Source organism: Astatotilapia calliptera, unplaced genomic scaffold (genome assembly GCF_900246225.1).
Source record: "Astatotilapia calliptera unplaced genomic scaffold, fAstCal1.2 U_scaffold_23, whole genome shotgun sequence".
Lineage (NCBI taxonomy): Eukaryota > Metazoa > Chordata > Actinopteri > Cichliformes > Cichlidae > Astatotilapia > Astatotilapia calliptera.
Window position 1 is genome coordinate 299,112 of NW_020535760.1, and position 6,354 is coordinate 305,465.

General features: G+C 37.2%; 1 long non-coding RNA gene across 1 annotated transcript; it reads left to right on the plus strand.

Annotated features, from left to right (window-relative positions):
- The first annotated feature begins 2,635 nt into the window (after positions 1-2,635).
- On the plus strand, positions 2,636-3,367 carry LOC113017858 (uncharacterized). Its single transcript, XR_003271603.1, has 3 exons — positions 2,636-2,669; positions 2,772-3,188; positions 3,272-3,367. It is a non-coding gene; the product is annotated as an uncharacterized LOC113017858 (long non-coding RNA).
- Positions 3,368-6,354: the final 2,987 nt, after the last annotated feature.

A 6,354-nucleotide genomic window follows, 5' to 3' on the forward strand; every position in this document is an offset into this window, starting at 1 on the left:
TGTGAAAACATTTGAAACAAAAGTAACTTATTCTGCATTTATATATATAAAAAAAAATAATTCTGAATTCCATTATGAACAAGTAAGACATTGATTGCCTTATGTAATGTATTGATCCATTAAGACTATAACATACCTGTGATAAGTGGCACTGTTCTTGAACACTGATCTGGTAATATCATGTCTGGTAAAGGATGTTGTAGCAACAGCTTCTTCCTTTAGAGCAGAAAAACAAAGTTACTCCAAACTCCTGGCCAATTATAGAAATTCTTACATAACAGGTATAATCAGTTACACCTAATGATTGGTCCATTAAAAAACAAAGTGCATGACAGTGACTAGTGTTACAGTTGTGAATATTCAATATAATATAAGATAATATAATATTCATTCTTTGGAATAAAGAAAAAAGAAGTGGAAAAGAAATCAAAGACAAAGAAACAATAAAAAAGGGGTTGTCCATTTTTTTTGATGAGGCTAGGGATTGGATTCATGAGAATGAGATTTTATCTTTTTAAATAATGAATTTTTGTTCGCACTTAGATATTAGTTTCTTTACATGTTTGTTGTATTTATTAAATTATTTATGTATTTTTAAATCACGTAATTTAGATTTGCACTTAGAATTTATGGTAGTATTAGTATATGGATATATTTTATTGTATGCATTTATTAATTTATTTAATTTTCAAGAAAATCATTCTTATCCATGTTTTGGCAGTATTTCTGGCCAACAGATTTTTTTTTACAGTGCTTCCAAATACTCTGTGTCTTACCTGAAACCGTATTCACCATTTCTAATTCTTACGAGATACCCAAATTGCTGCCACATTGAATGATTTAAGCGCGCTGAGAGTGTCTTTGATGCAAACTTCACCAGGAGACATGCCAGCCGCAGAGTGTGTGCCTTCTCCGGCTGCAGCATAGCCTGTACTATCTACACTGAACTGCTATTCTGTTTATTTATTTTTTATTTCATCCTGCAGGATGAAATTGTGATTTAAAATCCAACCATAGTGGAAATCGCTTGTAACAGTTTGAAGAACAATATCTAGCGGTATAATATCGCGAGATCTCGTTAAATTTCTCTTGACTAAAAATGGAGAAAAGGATTAAAAGTAATATAGGACCAAATACGAGGAGTTAGACATAGCTAAATTTGTCATCAGAAGCCACACTACATTTTATTTAGTTTAACACTTACCGTGATCGGGCTGTCAACAACCTGAGGCTCCTGGACTTCAGCCAAAGATCCACCAGTTGATATTTCCACGGTGCTGGTTGTTGTTGCAGTACTACAGTTGGCAAAGACTGAAACACCAAAATTTTCCGATCCTAAAGAGTGGGATGTTGGGGGGATCCTCCATCCTCTTGGTGGGCTTCCATTCGTCAAATACAGAGGGTGCGTCCGTTTAATGTGGCGAAAGAATGAGTTAAAAACTCTTGTTCACAGCCATCTATTCCACAGTAAACCCAAAAATCCTGCCTTCGACCATGAGCTGCATTTATGTGGCTAAGGAGCACCTTCAGAGTTAAAGAAACAAAGATAAAACAGATCATACATCTCCAGAGCGCCATGGTGAACTGTTTTCGCGCTGTAGCAATGCAGCTTTACTTTACCGCTCTCCACTGAAGGCCACAGATGAGAGTGTGGGACCATGGGAAAGGCAATTTTAAAAATATATGTATCCTTAATTATCCAATTTTTCAGGTTTAAATTACATCAGTTATATTTATTTTTAGGCAATAAGTGTTTAAGACTGAATTTATATTTTCATTTTCTTTTTTTTTACTTAAAAAAAATTAAATATAAATAATTTTCTGCATGCGCATTCTCAGTTCCTGTCGTGACGTTACTTTCACGCGGGACAAACTCTTTTCCCCTGCTTTGTTAACCATCAGGACCGTTATGAAGATCAAAATTATTTATCTAAACAAAGGGAACAGTAATTTAAGGTTGGTAACATTAAGTTGATTTGAAAAATACTATGGTACAACGGTGTTATTAAGATAAAGTCGTGTTTTGTGAGGGCTGCTACTAGTTAGCAGTCTAGCTAATGTGTTAACTTTAGCTAAATGATCTTATTTAAGCTGTAGGATATTTCCAGGTACTGTGAGTGGAGGCTTTGGAACGAACTAGAGAACTGCTGTCACGGCATGGACAAGTTTGACGATGCCATACTGTCTGTGTTGCAGGGTAAGTCTTATTTTTCAGTTATTTTGGTACGTTAGCTAAGCAGCCTTAACATCTGTTAGCATCATTTCTGAAACTTGGAGCTAGGATTGCACTCTCTGAACTTTATCCACATTATAGCCTTGAGCTGTCTTTGCCTAAATAGACTTGGAACATCATTCTTGAAGACACCCAAAAATAGTTTTATTGCATTCCTAAATATTTGATAAACTGTTTTAAGTTTGACATTTTATCCTGTTAATATTACTTATTGCTAAAATACATTTATTGACAAAAAATGACCTCAATATGTAATAAGCCACGCCCAGGAAAAGAGAAATAAATATCACTTTTGAAGTTGTTTTTCTCTTTTACAGCTGCGAATATTGATGAGGAAACTTTTAGAAGCTTTACCCGGGATGACCTAAAGGATCTTTTTCCGGGCCATGAAAATTTCTTCCATAGAAAGAAGATTTGGGATTTTATCAGCCAAAAGGTAAATACACATTATACCACTAAGAAGATGATTACTGTCCATATTGTCTAGCATTAATTTGCCTAATTGTGTATTTTTGTTTATATCCCACAACTGTTATAGTTTAAGAGTACTGACCAAGATGCCAACACTTTCCATCGAAGCGAGAGTAACCCCTTAGGCTTTGATGTGTCACAATGTCAGCCTCAAACTTCCACTCCCATTTCCTACACTGCTGACAAAAAAATGAAAATGCCAGACCCACCAGAGTATGTGGTGTATACAGATTCAGAGTTGGACATGGTGCGCAGTCAGTACTGTGCATTGCTCCACAGTGGAAAGGAAAAGGACTGTAGGATGTCGAAGGAGCTCTGTTGCAGACTTGTAAGGAACACAGTCACCAGCATGGTTGCAATCCTCCGTGCTAGTCCCATGGGGAAAGAAGTAACATACCCCTCCAAACTCGAAATGAGAGCAATGTCACAGAAGATTGTCGACTATTACCCCATGTTACGTGATGCTGACACACACATGCCATACGTAAGTCATTCTTTACCCACTACAATATCTAAAATTGAGTGAGATAATAAAAGGATGTACAAATATATATTATTTTACCACAGCTGACCATCTACACCAAACTGTACAAACGACTCCAAAATATGAAGTCTCCAAGGAAGAGGCAGGGCTCCATGCCACAACGAGGCAGGCCCAGGAAGACTCTTTTGTAAAATTGTATTTATTTAAATTTTTACTTTTTAATTATTTTACTTGCATTTTTAATCACTTTTATATTTAAATATATTTAAATGTTCATTTGCTATTTATCTAGGGATTGAGAGTAACGCAATTTCTATTCTCTGTATGTCCTGTACATGTGGCAGAATCGACAAATAAAGTTGACTTTGACTTTGACTTTTTTTTTCAGCTCAGATGACACAGACAATGGGACTGAAGGTGACCTAAGTGGTGAAGCAAGTGGTTCAAGTGACTATACCAAAGTTCTTGAGAGCAATGATGACCTCAGCGAGGATAACTCAAATGCAGGTGTGTACTTTGGTCTGCTGTACTAATGACTTTTGGACATCTAAAACTTCAAAGAGACCACAACAACAACAACAACAACAATCTTTATTTATAGAGCACATTTAAAAGCCTTGGGCATACCAAAGTGCTTTACATAAAACAATAAAAAATAAAACAGTTCAAACATTAACATCAAATACATAAAAGTAACGGATTATGTTCGCAGATAAAAGCCACCAATAAGAGTAAACTGCAGCACATAGGTTATAGCGAGGTAAGACTGTACCCCCATGATAAAAGACACCAATAATGGAAAGATAGCAGAGAATTTAATACAATACAATACAATAGGTCAATAGGTCACTGCAAGCAAGCCAGCATTTAACTGGTAGAAAAGGCAAGTTTAAAAAGATATGTTTTTAGCCGTGATTTAAAAGAATGAATAGAATCAGACGCCCGGATGCCAATCGGGAGATTGTTCCACAGCTCCGGTGCAACTAGAGCAAACGATCGATCACCTCTAGATTTCAGTCAAGATCTGGGCTGAACCAACAGTAACTGTGAGAATGACCTTAAAGCCCTAGCAGGAGCATATGGGTTTAAAAGTTCCTTAAGATAGCTTGGTGCAGTGTTATTGGTAATTTTAAAAGTAAACAACAAAATTTGAAATTGAATACGATATTTGACAGGCAGCCAGTGCAGATCAGCGAGGACAGGAGTAATGTGGGCAAACTTCTTGGTTTTAGTTAGAATGCGTGCTGCAGCATTCTGAACTGTCTGTAATCTATGTAAAAGGGAAGAGTGGAGACCACAGTAAAGTGAATTGCAGTAATCAAGCCTTGACGTTATAAAGGCGTGGATGAGCTTTTCTAGGTCTTTATACGGGATATAGTGCCTGGTCTTAGAAATAAGGTGAAGCTGGTAAAAACTGGATCTGACAACAGCAGACACTTGTTTATCAAGTTTAAATGAGCTGTCAAATAAGACACCCAGATTCCTAACAGTGTCAGAGAAAGAACTAGTGAGAAAACCAAAGGCATCCCGAAGTTTGGCACGAAGGGCATTACTACCAAAAATCATAATTTCAGTTTTCTTATCATTGAGGATAAGAGTATTTGCCAAAAGCCATTTCTTGACCTCACACATGCATTCTCGAAAGCTATTCAAAGACAGAGCAAGATCATCGTTTAACTCAAAATAGATCTGGATATCATCCGCATAATAGTGAAAAGCAATGTGGTATTTCTCAAAGATAGCACTTAAGGGAAGCATGTACAATGAGAAAAGGGTAGGGCCTAACACAGATTCCTGGGGGACACCACAGCAAACAGGTACAGCCGAAGAAGAGGATGTGGCCAAATGTACCGAAGAGAGCCGATTGGAGAGGTAAGATTTAAACCAATCCAAGGCAGCGCCCTTAATGCCTACAGTGTGCTCTAGTCTCGCCAATAGGATGTTGTGGTCAACCATGTCAAATGCCGATGAAAGATCCAATAGCACTAGGACAGAGGGGCGTCCATTGTCAGCCATTAGTAAAAGATCATTGAAAACACGAAGCAGCGCTGATTCAGTGCTGTGAGGTTGTTTGAAGGCCGATTGAAATTTATCATTTATAATTATTCTCATCCAGGAAGGTCTGCAATTGAAGCAGAACCACCTTCTCAAGAATTTTAGCCAGGAAGGGAAGCTTAGAAATCGGTCTATAGTTGGCAAAATCACTATGATCAAGGTTCCTTTTTTTAGAACAGGTTGAATTATAGCATGTTTGAGAGCTGAAGGTACATAGCCAGAAAGCAAGGAAAAGTTCAATATGGACAATAAACAAGGTCCAATTGCATTAAAACAATCCTTGACTATACGGGATACCACCTGCCCTCAGTTTTCTGTTCAGAGTGCATCACAAGATTTATACAGTGTTGAGTATTTTCCTTAACTTTCTAGCTATTCCCTGTTATTACATTCTGCTCATCTTCTGTTTTTTCCTCAGAGAAAGAATCCCAATTGCCGCTACCCTCCACTGTACCAACTACGTCAAACAATACTACGCTGGCTTTACCACTATTATCCAAGTCAGCCTCATGCTCTGCACCCAGGCCTGATATAGGTCCTTCAACTGCACCTCCAGATGATGTTGTTAGTAAGTCCACCATCACCCTTATCTACCTCTCAGTCTGACTGTGGTTCCTCTTACAGCTCTTTCCAAAATATGGTTGAAGCAATGAACCCCGTTCTAAGTGTTTATTCCATAAATCATAGTGGTTTGGCATTAACTCGAGTTGGTGTGTAAAATCAACAAATGATAGATCCGTCATTCCAGTTTGCCAGTTAGCCATAGTAAGTATTTTAATACTTTGTGTTGTAATGGGTGTTACTCAGTGCTGATTATTTACACATGTAAATCCTCATGCTGGTCACATCTATCATGCCTTATCACAGTGTTTCTGTCATAGATCAAATTACCTAAAATATTTTTATCCATCAGCTCATAATCACTGTTCACACTGATGTGAACGATATACACAGTAAACAACCTTTACCTTATTTTCACCACAGTTTTATTCACGGGCATCTTAAACTTTCGTTTTAATATTTGATTCTGTTCAATCTAACAATTAACATAAATCCATGATCATTATAAGAAAAGGACACAAAGGGAAATGATCAGGACATATAGGGTCAG